The sequence below is a fragment of the Microcebus murinus genome, chromosome 12 (assembly GCF_040939455.1).
Source record: "Microcebus murinus isolate Inina chromosome 12, M.murinus_Inina_mat1.0, whole genome shotgun sequence".
In the NCBI taxonomy this organism is placed as follows: domain Eukaryota; kingdom Metazoa; phylum Chordata; class Mammalia; order Primates; family Cheirogaleidae; genus Microcebus; species Microcebus murinus.
Window position 1 is genome coordinate 1597354 of NC_134115.1, and position 14239 is coordinate 1611592.

The following is a 14239-nucleotide window of genomic DNA, read 5'->3' on the forward strand; positions in this document are numbered from 1 at the left end:
CAGCCAGATCCGCACTGCGCCCTGCCTGCCCTTCTGCCGTGGGCGAGTGGACACAGCCAGATCCGCACTGCGCCCTGCCTGACCGTCTGCCGTGGGTGAGTGGACACAGCCAGATCCACACTGCGCCCTGCCTGCCCGTCTGCTGTGGGTGAGTGGACACAGCCCGATCCGCACTGCACACTGCCTAACCGTCTGCCGTGGGCGAGTGGACACTGCCAGATCCGCACTTCGCCCTGCCTGACCGTCTGCTGTGGGTGAGTGGACACAGCCAGATCCACACTGCGCCCTGCCTGCCCCTCTGCCGTGGGCGAGTGGACACAGCCAGATCCGCACTGCGCCCTGCCTGACCGTCTGCCGTGGGTGAGTGGACACAGCCAGATCCGCACTGCGCCCTGCCTGCCCGTCTCCCGTGGGCGAGTGGACACCGCCAGATCCGCACTGCGCCCTGCCTGCCCTTCTGCCGTGGGCGAGTGGACACAGCCAGATCCGCACTGCGCCCTGCCTGACCGTCTGCCGTGGGTGAGTGGACACAGCCAGATCCACACTGCGCCCTGCCTGCCCGTCTGCTGTAGGTGAGTGGACACAGCCCGATCCGCACTGCGCCCTGCCTAACCGTCTGCCGTGGGTGAGTGGACACAGCCAGATCCGCACTGCGCCCTGCCTGACCGTCTGCCGTGGGTGAGTGGACACAGCCAGATCCGAACTGCGTCCTGCCTGCCCGTCTCCCGTGGGCGAGTGGACACAGCCAGATCCGCATTGCGCCCTGCCTGCCCTTCTGCCGTGGGTGAGTGGACATAGCCAGATCCGCACTGCGCCCTGCCTGACCGTCTGCTGTGGGTGAGTGGACACAGCCAGATCCACACTGCGCCCTGCCTGCCCCTCTGCCGTGGGCGAGTGGACACAGCCAGATCCGCACTGCGCCCTACTGCCCGTCTCCGTGTGTGAGTGGACACCGCCAGATCCGCACTGCGCCCTGCCTGCCCGTCTCTGCTGGGTGAGTGGACACAGCCAGATCCACACTGCGCCCTGCCTGCCGTCTGCCGTGGGTGAGTGGACACAGCCAGATCCGCACTGCGCCCTGCCTGACCGTCTCCCGTGGGTGAGTGGACACAGCCAGATCCGCACTGCGCCTTGCCGGACCGTCTCACGTGGGTGAGTGGACACAGCCAGATCCGCACTGCGCCCTACCTGCCCGTCTCCCGTGGGTGAGTGGACACCGCCAGATCCGCACTGCGCCCTGCCTGCCCGTCTCCCGTGGGTGAGTGGACACAGCCAGATCCGCACTGTGCTCTGCCTGCCGGTCTGCCGTGGGTGAGTGGACACAGCCAGATCCACACTGCGCCCTGCCTGCCCGTCTGCCGTGGGCGAGTGGACACAGCCAGATCCGCACTGAGCCCTACCTGACCGTCTGCTGTGGGTGAGTGGACACAGCCAGATCCGCACTGCGCCCTGCCTGACCGCCTGCCGTGGGTGAGTGGACACAGCCAGATCCGCACTGCGCCCTGCCTGCCTGTCTCCCGGGGGCGAGTGGACACAGCCAGATCCGCACTGCGCCCTGCCTGACCTTCTGCCGTGGGTGAGTGGACACAGCCAGATCCGCACTGCGCCCTGCCTGACCGTCTGCCGTCGGTAAGTGGACACAGCCAGATCCACACTGCGCCCTGCCTGCCCGTCTGCCGTGGGCGAGTGGACACAGCCCGATGAGCACTGCGCCCTGCCTGACCGTCTGCCGTGGGTGAGTGGACACAGCCAGATCCGCACTGCGCCCTGCCTGACCGCCTGCCGTGGGTGAGTGGACACAGCCAGATCCGCACTGCGCCCTGCCTGCCTGTCTCCCGGGGGCGAGTGGACACAGCCAGATCCGCACTGCGCCCTGCCTGACCTTCTGCCGTGGGTGAGTGGACACAGCCAGATCCGCACTGCGCCCTGCCTGACCGTCTGCCGTCGTTAAGTGGACACAGCCAGATCCACACTGCGCCCTGCCTGCCCGTCTGCCGTGGGCGAGTGGACACAGCCCGATCCGCACTGCGCCCTGCCTGACCGTCTGCCGTGGGTGAGTGGACACAGCCAGATCCGCACTGCGCCCTGCCTGACCGCCTGCCATGGGTGAGTGGACACAGCCATATCCGCACTGTGCCCTGCCTGACCGTCAGCCGTGGGTGAGTGGACACAGCCAGATCCACACTTCGCCCTGCCTGCCCGTCTGCCGTGGGCGAGTGGACACAGCCAGATCCGCACTGCGCCCTGCCTGACCGTCTGCCGTGGGTGAGTGGACACAGCCAGATCCGCACTGCGCCGTGCCTGCCCGTCTCCCGTGGGTGAGTGGACACAGCCAGATCCGCACTGCGCCCTGCCTGCCCTTCTGCCGTGGGCGAGTGGACACAGCCAGATCCGCACTGCGCCCTGCCTGACCGTCTGCCGTGGGTGAGTGGACACAGCCAGATCCACACTGCGCCCTGCCTGCCCGTCTGCTGTGGGTGAGTGGACACAGCCCGATCCGCACTGCACACTGCCTAACCGTCTGCCGTGGGCGAGTGGACACTGCCAGATCCGCACTTCGCCCTGCCTGACCGTCTGCTGTGGGTGAGTGGACACAGCCAGATCCACACTGCGCCCTGCCTGCCCCTCTGCCGTGGGCGAGTGGACACAGCCAGATCCGCACTGCGCCCTGCCTGACCGTCTGCCGTGGGTGAGTGGACACAGCCAGATCCGCACTGCGCCCTGCCTGCCCGTCTCCCGTGGGCGAGTGGACACCGCCAGATCCGCACTGCGCCCTGCCTGCCCTTCTGCCGTGGGCGAGTGGACACAGCCAGATCCGCACTGCGCCCTGCCTGACCGTCTGCCGTGGGTGAGTGGACACAGCCAGATCCACACTGCGCCCTGCCTGCCCGTCTGCTGTAGGTGAGTGGACACAGCCCGATCCGCACTGCGCCCTGCCTAACCGTCTGCCGTGGGTGAGTGGACACAGCCAGATCCGCACTGCGCCCTGCCTGCCCGTCTGCCGTGGGCGAGTGGACACAGCCAGATCCGCACTGCGCCCTGCCTGACCGTCTGCCGTGGGTGAGTGGACACAGCCAGATCCGAACTGCGCCCTGCCTGACCGCCTGCCGTGGGCGAGTGGACACAGCCAGATCCGCACTGCGCCCTGCCTGCCCGTCTCCCGTGGGTGAGTTGACACAGCCAGATCCGTACTGCGCCCTGCCTACCCGTCTGCCGTGGGTGAGTGGAAACAGCCAGATCCGCACTGCGCCCTGCCTGACCGTCTGCCGTGGGTGAGTGGAAACAGCCAGATCCGCACTGCGCCCTTCCTGCCCGTCTGCCGTGGGAGAGTGGACATAGCCATATCCACACAGCACCCTCTCTGCCCGTCTCCCGTGGGTGAGTGAACACAGCCAGATACACACAGCGCCTTGACTGCCCGTCTCACCTGGGTGAGTGGACACAGACAGATCCGCACTGCGCCCTGCATGCCCGTCTCCCGTGGGTGAGTGGACACAGCCAGATCCGCACTGTGCCCTGCCTGCCCGTCTCCCGTGGGTGAGTGGACACAGCTAGATCCGCACTGCGCCCTGCCTGCCCGTCTCCCGTGGGTGAGTGGACACAGCCGGATCCGCACTGCGCGCTGCCAGCCCGTCTGCCGTGGGTCAGTGGACATAGCCATATCCACACAGCACCCTCTCTGCTCGTCTCCCGTGGGTGAGTGGACACAGCCAGATCCGCACTGCGCCGTGCCTGCCCGTCTCCCGTGGGCGAGTGGACACAGCCAGATCCGCACTGCGCCCTGCCTGCCCTTCTGCCGTGGGCGAGTGGACACAGCCAGATCCGCACTGCGCCCTGCCTGACCGTCTGCCGTGGGTGAGTGGACACAGCCAGATCCACACTGCGCCCTGCCTGCCCGTCTGCTGTGGGTGAGTGGACACAGCCCGATCCGCACTGCACACTGCCTAACCGTCTGCCGTGGGTGAGTGGACACAGCCAGATCCACACTGCGCCCTGCCTGCCCGTCTGCTGTGGGTGAGTGGACACAGCCCGATCCGCACTGCACACTGCCTAATAGTCTGCCGTGGGTGAGTGGACACAGCCAGATCCACACTGCGCCCTGCCTACCCGTCTGCCGTGGGCGAGTGGACACAGCCAGATCCGCACTGCGCCCTGCCTGCCCGTCTGCCGTGGGTGAGTGGACACAGCCAGATCCGCACTGCGCCGTGCCTGCCCGTCTCCCGTGGGTGAGTGGATACAGCCAGATACGCACTGCGCCCTGCCTGACCGCCTGCCGTGGGTGAGTGGACACAGCCAGATCCGTACTGCGCCCTGCCTGCCCGTCTCCCGTGGGTGAGTGGACACAGCCAGATCCGCACTGCGCCCTGCCTGCCCGTCTGCCGTGGGTGAGTGGACACAGCAGATCCGCACTGCGCCCTGCCTGACCGTCTCCCGTGGGTGAGTGGACACAGCCAGATCCACACTGCGCCCTGCCTGCCCGTCTGCCGTGGGCGAGTGGACACAGCCAGATCCGCACTGCGCCCTGCCTGACCGTCTGCCGTGGGTGAGTGGACACAGCCAGATCCGAACTGCGCCCTGCCTGACCGCCTGCCGTGGGTGAGTGGACACAGCCAGATCCGCACTGCGCCCTGCCTGCCCGTCACCCGTGGGCGAGTGGACACAGCCAGATCCGCACTGCGCCCTGCCTGCCCGTCTGCCGTGGGCAAGGGGACACAGCCAGATCCGCACTGCGTCCTGCCTGACCGTCTGCCGTGGGTGACTGGACACAGCCAGATCCGCACTGCGCCCTGCCTGCCCGTCTCCCGTGGGTGAGTGGACACAGCCAGATCCGCACTGCGCCCTGCCTGACCGTCTGCCGTGGGTGAGTGGACACAGCCAGATCCACACTGCGCCCCGCCTGCCCGTCTGCCGTGGGCGAGTGGACACAGCCAGATCCGCACTGCGCCCTGCCTGACCGTCTGCTGTGGGTGAGTGGACACAGCCAGATCCGCCCTGCGCCCTGCCTGCCCGTCTCCCGAGGGCGAGTGGACACAGCAAGATCCGCACTGCGCCCTGCCTGCCCTTCTGCCGTGGGTGAGTGGACACAACCAGATCCGCACTGCGCCCTGCCTGACCGTCTGCCGTCGGTAAGTGGACACAGCCAGATCCACACTGCGCCCTGCCTGCCCGTCTGGCGTGGGCGAGTGGACACAGGCAGATCCGCACTGCGCCCTGCCTGACCGTCTGCTGTGGGTGCGTGGACACAGCCAGATCCGCACTGCGCCCTGCCTGACAGCCGGCCGTGGGTGAGTGGACACAGCCAGATCCGCACTGCGCCCTGCCTGCCCGTCTCTCGGGGGCGAGTGGACACAGCCAGATCCGCACTGCGCCCTGCCTGCCCTTCTGCCGTGGGCGAGTGGACACAGCCAGATCCGCACTGCGCCGTGCCTGCCCGTCTCCCGTGGGTGAGTGGATACAGCCAGATACGCACTGCGCCCTGCCTGACCGCCTGCCGTGGGTGAGTGGACACAGCCAGATCCGTACTGCGCCCTGCCTGCCCGTCTCCCGTGGGTGAGTGGACACAGCCAGATCCGCACTGCGCCCTGCCTGCCCGTCTGCCGTGGGTGAGTGGACACAGCAGATCCGCACTGCGCCCTGCCTGACCGTCTCCCGTGGGTGAGTGGACACAGCCAGATCCACACTGCGCCCTGCCTGCCCGTCTGCCGTGGGCGAGTGGACACAGCCAGATCCGCACTGCGCCCTGCCTGACCGTCTGCCGTGGGTGAGTGGACACAGCCAGATCCGAACTGCGCCCTGCCTGACCGCCTGCCGTGGGTGAGTGGACACAGCCAGATCCGCACTGCGCCCTGCCTGCCCGTCACCCGTGGGCGAGTGGACACAGCCAGATCCGCACTGCGCCCTGCCTGCCCGTCTGCCGTGGGCAAGGGGACACAGCCAGATCCGCACTGCGTCCTGCCTGACCGTCTGCCGTGGGTGACTGGACACAGCCAGATCCGCACTGCGCCCTGCCTGCCCGTCTCCCGTGGGTGAGTGGACACAGCCAGATCCGCACTGCGCCCTGCCTGACCGTCTGCCGTGGGTGAGTGGACACAGCCAGATCCACACTGCGCCCCGCCTGCCCGTCTGCCGTGGGCGAGTGGACACAGCCAGATCCGCACTGCGCCCTGCCTGACCGTCTGCTGTGGGTGAGTGGACACAGCCAGATCCGCCCTGCGCCCTGCCTGCCCGTCTCCCGAGGGCGAGTGGACACAGCAAGATCCGCACTGCGCCCTGCCTGCCCTTCTGCCGTGGGTGAGTGGACACAACCAGATCCGCACTGCGCCCTGCCTGACCGTCTGCCGTCGGTAAGTGGACACAGCCAGATCCACACTGCGCCCTGCCTGCCCGTCTGGCGTGGGCGAGTGGACACAGGCAGATCCGCACTGCGCCCTGCCTGACCGTCTGCTGTGGGTGCGTGGACACAGCCAGATCCGCACTGCGCCCTGCCTGACAGCCGGCCGTGGGTGAGTGGACACAGCCAGATCCGCACTGCGCCCTGCCTGCCCGTCTCTCGGGGGCGAGTGGACACAGCCAGATCCGCACTGCGCCCTGCCTGCCCTTCTGCCGTGGGTGAGTGGACACAGCCAGATCCGCACTGCGCCCTGCCTGACCGTCTGCCGTCGGTAAGTGACACAGCCAGATCCACACTGCGCCCTGCCTGCCCGTCTGCCGTGGGCGAGTGGACACAGCCCGATCCGCACTGCGCCCTGCCTGACCGTCTGCCGTGGGCGAGTGGACACAGCCAGATCCGCACTGCGCCTTGCCTGCCCGTCTGCCGTGGGCGAGTGGACACAGCCAGATCCGCACTGCGCCCTGCCTGACCGTCTGCCGTGGGTGAGTGGACACAGCCAGATCCACACTGCGCCCTGCCTGCCCCTCTGCCGTGGGCGAGTGGACACAGCCAGATCCGCACTGCGCCCTGCCTGACCGTCTCCGTGGGTGAGTGGACACATCCAGATCCTCACTGCACCCTGCCTGACCGTCCTTCGTGGGTGAGTGGACACCGCCAGATCCGCACTGCGCCCTGCCTGCCCGTCTCCCGTGGGTGAGTGGACACAGCCAGGTCCGCACTGCGCCCTGCCTGCCCGTCTCCCGTCAGTGAGTGGACACAGCCAGATCCGCACTGCGCCCTGCCTGCCCGTCTGTCATGGGCGAGTGGACACAGCCAGATCCGCACTGCGCCCTGCCTGACCGTCTGCCGTGGGTGAGTGGACACAGCCAGATCCGCACTGCGCCCTGCCTGCCCGTCTCCCTTGGGTGAGTGGACACAGCCAGATCCGCACTGCGCGCTGCCTGCCCATCTCCCGTGTGCGAGTGGACACAGCCAGATCCGCACTGCGCGCTGCCTGCCCGTCTGTCGTGGGCGAGTGGACACAGCCAGATACACACTGCGCCCTGCCTGCCCGTCTGCCGTGGGCGAGCGGACACAGCCAGATCCGCACTGCGCACTGCCTGACCGTCTGCCGTGGGAGAGTGGACACAGCCAGATCCGCACTGCGCCCTGCCTGACCGCCTGTCGTGGGTGAGTGGACACAGCCAGATCCGCACTGCGCCCTGCCTGACCGTCTGCCGTGGGTGAGTGGACACAGCCAGATCCACATGGCGCCCTGCCTGCCCGTCTGCCGTGGGTGAGTGGACACAGCCAGATCCACACTGCGCCCTGCCTGACCGTCTCCCGTGGGTGAGTGGTCACAGCCAGATCCGCACTGCGCCTTGCCTGCCCGTATCACGTGGGTGAGTGGACACAGCCAGATCCGCACTGCGCCCTACTTGCCCGTCTCCCGTGGGGGAGTGGACACAGCCAGATCCGCACTGCACCCTGCCTGACCGTACTTCGTGGGTGAGTGGACACCGCCAGATCCGCACTGCGCCCTGCCTGCCCGTCTGCCGTGGGCGAGTGGACACAGCCAGATCCGCACTGCGCCCTGCCTGACCGTCTGCCGTGGGTGAGTGGACACAGCCAGATCCGCACTGCGCCCTGCCTGACCGCCTGCCGTGGGTGAGTGGACACAGCCAGATCCGCACTGCGCCCTGCCTGCCCGTCTCCCGTGGGCGAGTGGACACAGCCAGATCCGCACTGCGCCCTGCCTGCCCTTCTGCCGTGGGTGAGTGGACATAGCCAGATCCACCTTGCGCCCTGCCTGCCCCTCTGCCGTGGGCGAGTGGACACAGCCAGATCCGCACTGCGCCCTGACTGCCCGTCTCCGTGTGTGAGTGGACACCACCAGATCCGCACTGCGCCCTGCCTGCCCGTCTCTTCTGGGTGAGTGGACACAGCCAGATCCACACTGCGCCCTGCCTGCCGTCTGCCGTGGGTGAGTGGACACAGCCAGATCCGCACTGCGCCCTGCCTGACCGTCTCCCGTGGGTGAGTGGACACAGCCAGATCCGCACTGCGCCTTGCCGGACCGTCTCACGTGGGTGAGTGGACACAGCCAGATCCGCACTGCGCCCTACCTGCCCGTCTCCCGTGGGTGAGTGGACACCGCCAGATCCGCACTGCGCCCTGCCTGCCCGTCTCCCGTGGGTGAGTGGACACAGCCAGATCCGCACTGTGCTCTGCCTGCCCGTCTGCCGTGGGTGAGTGGACACAGCCAGATCCACACTGCGCCCTGCCTGCCCGTCTGCCGTGGGCGAGTGGACACAGCCAGATCCGCACTGAGCCCTACCTGACCGTCTGCTGTGGGTGAGTGGACACAGCCAGATCCGCACTGCGCCCTGCCTGACCGCCTGCCGTGGGTGAGTGGACACAGCCAGATCCGCACTGCGCCCTGCCTGCCTGTCTCCCGGGGGCGAGTGGACACAGCCAGATCCGCACTGCGCCCTGCCTGACCTTCTGCCGTGGGTGAGTGGACACAGCCAGATCCGCACTGCGCCCTGCCTGACCGTCTGCCGTCGGTAAGTGGACACAGCCAGATCCACACTGCGCCCTGCCTGCCCGTCTGCCGTGGGCTAGTGGACACAGCCCGATGCGCACTGCGCCCTGCCTGACCGTCTGCCGTGGGTGAGTGGACACAGCCAGATCCGCACTGCGCCCTGCCTGACCGCCTGCCGTGGGTGAGTGGACACAGCCAGATCCGCACTGCGCCCTGCCTGCCTGTCTCCCGGGGGCGAGTGGACACAGCCAGATCCGCACTGCGCCCTGCCTGACCTTCTGCCGTGGGTGAGTGGACACAGCCAGATCCGCACTGCGCCCTGCCTGACCGTCTGCCGTCGTTAAGTGGACACAGCCAGATCCACACTGCGCCCTGCCTGCCCGTCTGCCGTGGGCGAGTGGACACAGCCCGATCCGCACTGCGCCCTGCCTCACCGTCTGCCGTGGGTGAGTGGACACAGCCAGATCCGCACTGCGCCCTGCCTGACCGCCTGCCATGGGTGAGTGGACACAGCCAGATCCACACTTCGCCCTGCCTGCCCGTCTGCCGTGGGCGAGTGGACACAGCCAGATCCGCACTGCGCCCTGCCTGACCGTCTGCCGTGGGTGAGTGGACACAGCCAGATCCGCACTGCGCCGTGCCTGCCCGTCTCCCGTGGGTGAGTGGACACAGCCAGATCCGCACTGCGCCCTGCCTGCCCTTCTGCCGTGGGCGAGTGGACACAGCCAGATCCGCACTGCGCCCTGCCTGACCGTCTGCCGTGGGTGAGTGGACACAGCCAGATCCACACTGCGCCCTGCCTGCCCGTCTGCCGTGGGCGAGTGGACACAGCCAGATCCGCACTGCGCCCTGCCTGACCGTCTGCCGTGGGTGAGTGGACACAGCCAGATCCGAACTGCGCCCTGCCTGACCGCCTGCCGTGGGCGAGTGGACACAGCCAGATCCGCACTGCGCCCTGCCTGCCCGTCTCCCGTGGGTGAGTTGACACAGCCAGATCCGTACTGCGCCCTGCCTACCCGTCTGCCGTGGGTGAGTGGAAACAGCCAGATCCGCACTGCGCCCTGCCTGACCGTCTGCCGTGGGTGAGTGGAAACAGCCAGATCCGCACTGCGCCCTTCCTGCCCGTCTGCCGTGGGAGAGTGGACATAGCCATATCCACACAGCACCCTCTCTGCCCGTCTCCCGTGGGTGAGTGAACACAGCCAGATACACACAGCGCCTTGCCTGCCCGTCTCACCTGGGTGAGTGGACACAGACAGATCCGCACTGCGCCCTGCATGCCCGTCTCCCGTGGGTGAGTGGACACAGCCAGATCCGCACTGTGCCCTGCCTGCCCGTCTCCCGTGGGTGAGTGGACACAGCTAGATCCGCACTGCGCCCTGCCTGCCCGTCTCCCGTGGGTGAGTGGACACAGCCGGATCCGCACTGCGCGCTGCCAGCCCGTCTGCCGTGGGTCAGTGGACATAGCCATATCCACACAGCACCCTCTCTGCTCGTCTCCCGTGGGTGAGTGGACACAGCCAGATCCGCACTGCGCCCTGCCTGACCGTCTGCCGTGGGTGAGTGGACACAGCCAGATCCGCACTGCGCCGTGCCTGCCCGTCTGCTGTGGGTGAGTGGACACAGCCCGATCCGCACTGCACACTGCCTAACCGTCTGCCGTGGGTGAGTGGACACAGCCAGATCCACACTGCGCCCTGCCTGCCCGTCTGCTGTGGGTGAGTGGACACAGCCCGATCCGCACTGCACACTGCCTAATAGTCTGCCGTGGGTGAGTGGACACAGCCAGATCCACACTGCGCCCTGCCTACCCGTCTGCCGTGGGCGAGTGGACACAGCCAGATCCGCACTGCGCCCTGCCTGCCCGTCTGCCGTGGGTGAGTGGACACAGCCAGATCCGCACTGCGCCGTGCCTGCCCGTCTCCCGTGGGTGAGTGGATACAGCCAGATACGCACTGCGCCCTGCCTGACCGCCTGCCGTGGGTGAGTGGACACAGCCAGATCCGTACTGCGCCCTGCCTGCCCGTCTCCCGTGGGTGAGTGGACACAGCCAGATCCGCACTGCGCCCTGCCTGCCCGTCTGCCGTGGGTGAGTGGACACAGCAGATCCGCACTGCGCCCTGCCTGACCGTCTCCCGTGGGTGAGTGGACACAGCCAGATCCACACTGCGCCCTGCCTGCCCGTCTGCCGTGGGCGAGTGGACACAGCCAGATCCGCACTGCGCCCTGCCTGACCGTCTGCCGTGGGTGAGTGGACACAGCCAGATCCGCACTGCGCCCTGCCTGACCGCCTGCCGTGGGTGAGTGGACACAGCCAGATCCGCACTGCGCCCTGCCTGCCCGTCACCCGTGGGCGAGTGGACACAGCCAGATCCGCACTGCGCCCTGCCTGCCCGTCTGCCGTGGGCAAGGGGACACAGCCAGATCCGCACTGCGTCCTGCCTGACCGTCTGCCGTGGGTGACTGGACACAGCCAGATCCGCACTGCGCCCTGCCTGCCCGTCTCCCGTGGGTGAGTGGACACAGCCAGATCCGCACTGCGCCCTGCCTGACCGTCTGCCGTGGGTGAGTGGACACAGCCAGATCCACACTGCGCCCCGCCTGCCCGTCTGCCGTGGGCGAGTGGACACAGCCAGATCCGCACTGCGCCCTGCCTGACCGTCTGCTGTGGGTGAGTGGACACAGCCAGATCCGCCCTGCGCCCTGCCTGCCCGTCTCCCGAGGGCGAGTGGACACAGCAAGATCCGCACTGCGCCCTGCCTGCCCTTCTGCCGTGGGTGAGTGGACACAACCAGATCCGCACTGCGCCCTGCCTGACCGTCTGCCGTCGGTAAGTGGACACAGCCAGATCCACACTGCGCCCTGCCTGCCGGTCTGGCGTGGGCGAGTGGACACAGGCAGATCCGCACTGCGCCCTGCCTGACCGTCTGCTGTGGGTGCGTGGACACAGCCAGATCCGCACTGCGCCCTGCCTGACAGCCGGCCGTGGGTGAGTGGACACAGCCAGATCCGCACTGCGCCCTGCCTGCCCGTCTCTCGGGGGCGAGTGGACACAGCCAGATCCGCACTGCGCCCTGCCTGCCCTTCTGCCGTGGGTGAGTGGACACAGCCAGATCCGCACTGCGCCCTGCCTGACCGTCTGCCGTCGGTAAGTGACACAGCCAGATCCACACTGCGCCCTGCCTGCCCGTCTGCCGTGGGCGAGTGGACACAGCCCGATCCGCACTGCGCCCTGCCTGACCGTCTGCCGTGGGCGAGTGGACACAGCCAGATCCGCACTGCGCCTTGCCTGCCCGTCTGCCGTGGGCGAGTGGACACAGCCAGATCCGCACTGCGCCCTGCCTGACCGTCTGCCGTGGGTGAGTGGACACAGCCAGATCCACACTGCGCCCTGCCTGCCCCTCTGCCGTGGGCGAGTGGACACAGCCAGATCCGCACTGCGCCCTGCCTGACCGTCTCCGTGGGTGAGTGGACACATCCAGATCCTCACTGCACCCTGCCTGACCGTCCTTCGTGGGTGAGTGGACACCGCCAGATCCGCACTGCGCCCTGCCTGCCCGTCTCCCGTGGGTGAGTGGACACAGCCAGGTCCGCACTGCGCCCTGCCTGCCCGTCTCCCGTCAGTGAGTGGACACAGCCAGATCCGCACTGCGCCCTGCCTGCCCGTCTGTCATGGGCGAGTGGACACAGCCAGATCCGCACTGCGCCCTGCCTGACCGTCTGCCGTGGGTGAGTGGACACAGCCAGATCCGCACTGCGCCCTGCCTGCCCGTCTCCCTTGGGTGAGTGGACACAGCCAGATCCGCACTGCGCGCTGCCTGCCCATCTCCCGTGTGCGAGTGGACACAGCCAGATCCGCACTGCGCGCTGCCTGCCCGTCTGTCGTGGGCGAGTGGACAAGCCATATCCGCACTACGCCCTGCCTGACCGTCTGCCGTGGGTGAGTGGACACAGCCAGATACACACTGCGCCCTGCCTGCCCGTCTGCCGTGGGCGAGCGGACACAGCCAGATCCGCACTGCGCACTGCCTGACCGTCTGCCGTGGGAGAGTGGACACAGCCAGATCCGCACTGCGCCCTGCCTGACCGCCTGTCGTGGGTGAGTGGACACAGCCAGATCCGCACTGCGCCCTGCCTGACCGTCTGCCGTGGGTGAGTGGACACAGCCAGATCCACATGGCGCCCTGCCTGCCCGTCTGCCGTGGGTGAGTGGACACAGCCAGATCCACACTGCGCCCTGCCTGACCGTCTCCCGTGGGTGAGTGGTCACAGCCAGATCCGCACTGCGCCTTGCCTGCCCGTATCACGTGGGTGAGTGGACACAGCCAGATCCGCACTGCGCCCTACTTGCCCGTCTCCCGTGGGGGAGTGGACACAGCCAGATCCGCACTGCACCCTGCCTGACCGTACTTCGTGGGTGAGTGGACACCGCCAGATCCGCACTGCGCCCTGCCTGCCCGTCTGCCGTGGGCGAGTGGACACAGCCAGATCCGCACTGCGCCCTGCCTGACCGTCTGCCGTGGGTGAGTGGACACAGCCAGATCCGCACTGCGCCCTGCCTGACCGCCTGCCGTGGGTGAGTGGACACAGCCAGATCCGCACTGCGCCCTGCCTGCCCGTCTCCCGTGGGCGAGTGGACACAGCCAGATCCGCACTGCGCCCTGCCTGCCCTTCTGCCGTGGGTGAGTGGACATAGCCAGATCCACCTTGCACCCTGCCTGCCCCTCTGCCGTGGGCGAGTGGACACAGCCAGATCCGCACTGCGCCCTGACTGCCCGTCTCCGTGTGTGAGTGGACACCACCAGATCCGCACTGCGCCCTGCCTGCCCGTCTCTTCTGGGTGAGTGGACACAGCCAGATCCACACTGCGCCCTGCCTGCCGTCTGCCGTGGGTGAGTGGACACAGCCAGATCCGCACTGCGCCCTGCCTGACCGTCTCCCGTGGGTGAGTGGACACAGCCAGATCCGCACTGCGCCTTGCCGGACCGTCTCACGTGGGTGAGTGGACACAGCCAGATCCGCACTGCGCCCTACCTGCCCGTCTCCCGTGGGTGAGTGGACACCGCCAGATCCGCACTGCGCCCTGCCTGCCCGTCTCCCGTGGGTGAGTGGACACAGCCAGATCCGCACTGTGCTCTGCCTGCCCGTCTGCCGTGGGTGAGTGGACACAGCCAGATCCACACTGCGCCCTGCCTGCCCGTCTGCCGTGGGCGAGTGGACACAGCCAGATCCGCACTGAGCCCTACCTGACCGTCTGCTGTGGGTGAGTGGACACAGCCAGATCCGCACTGCGCCCTCCCTGACCGCCTGCCGTGGGTGAGTGG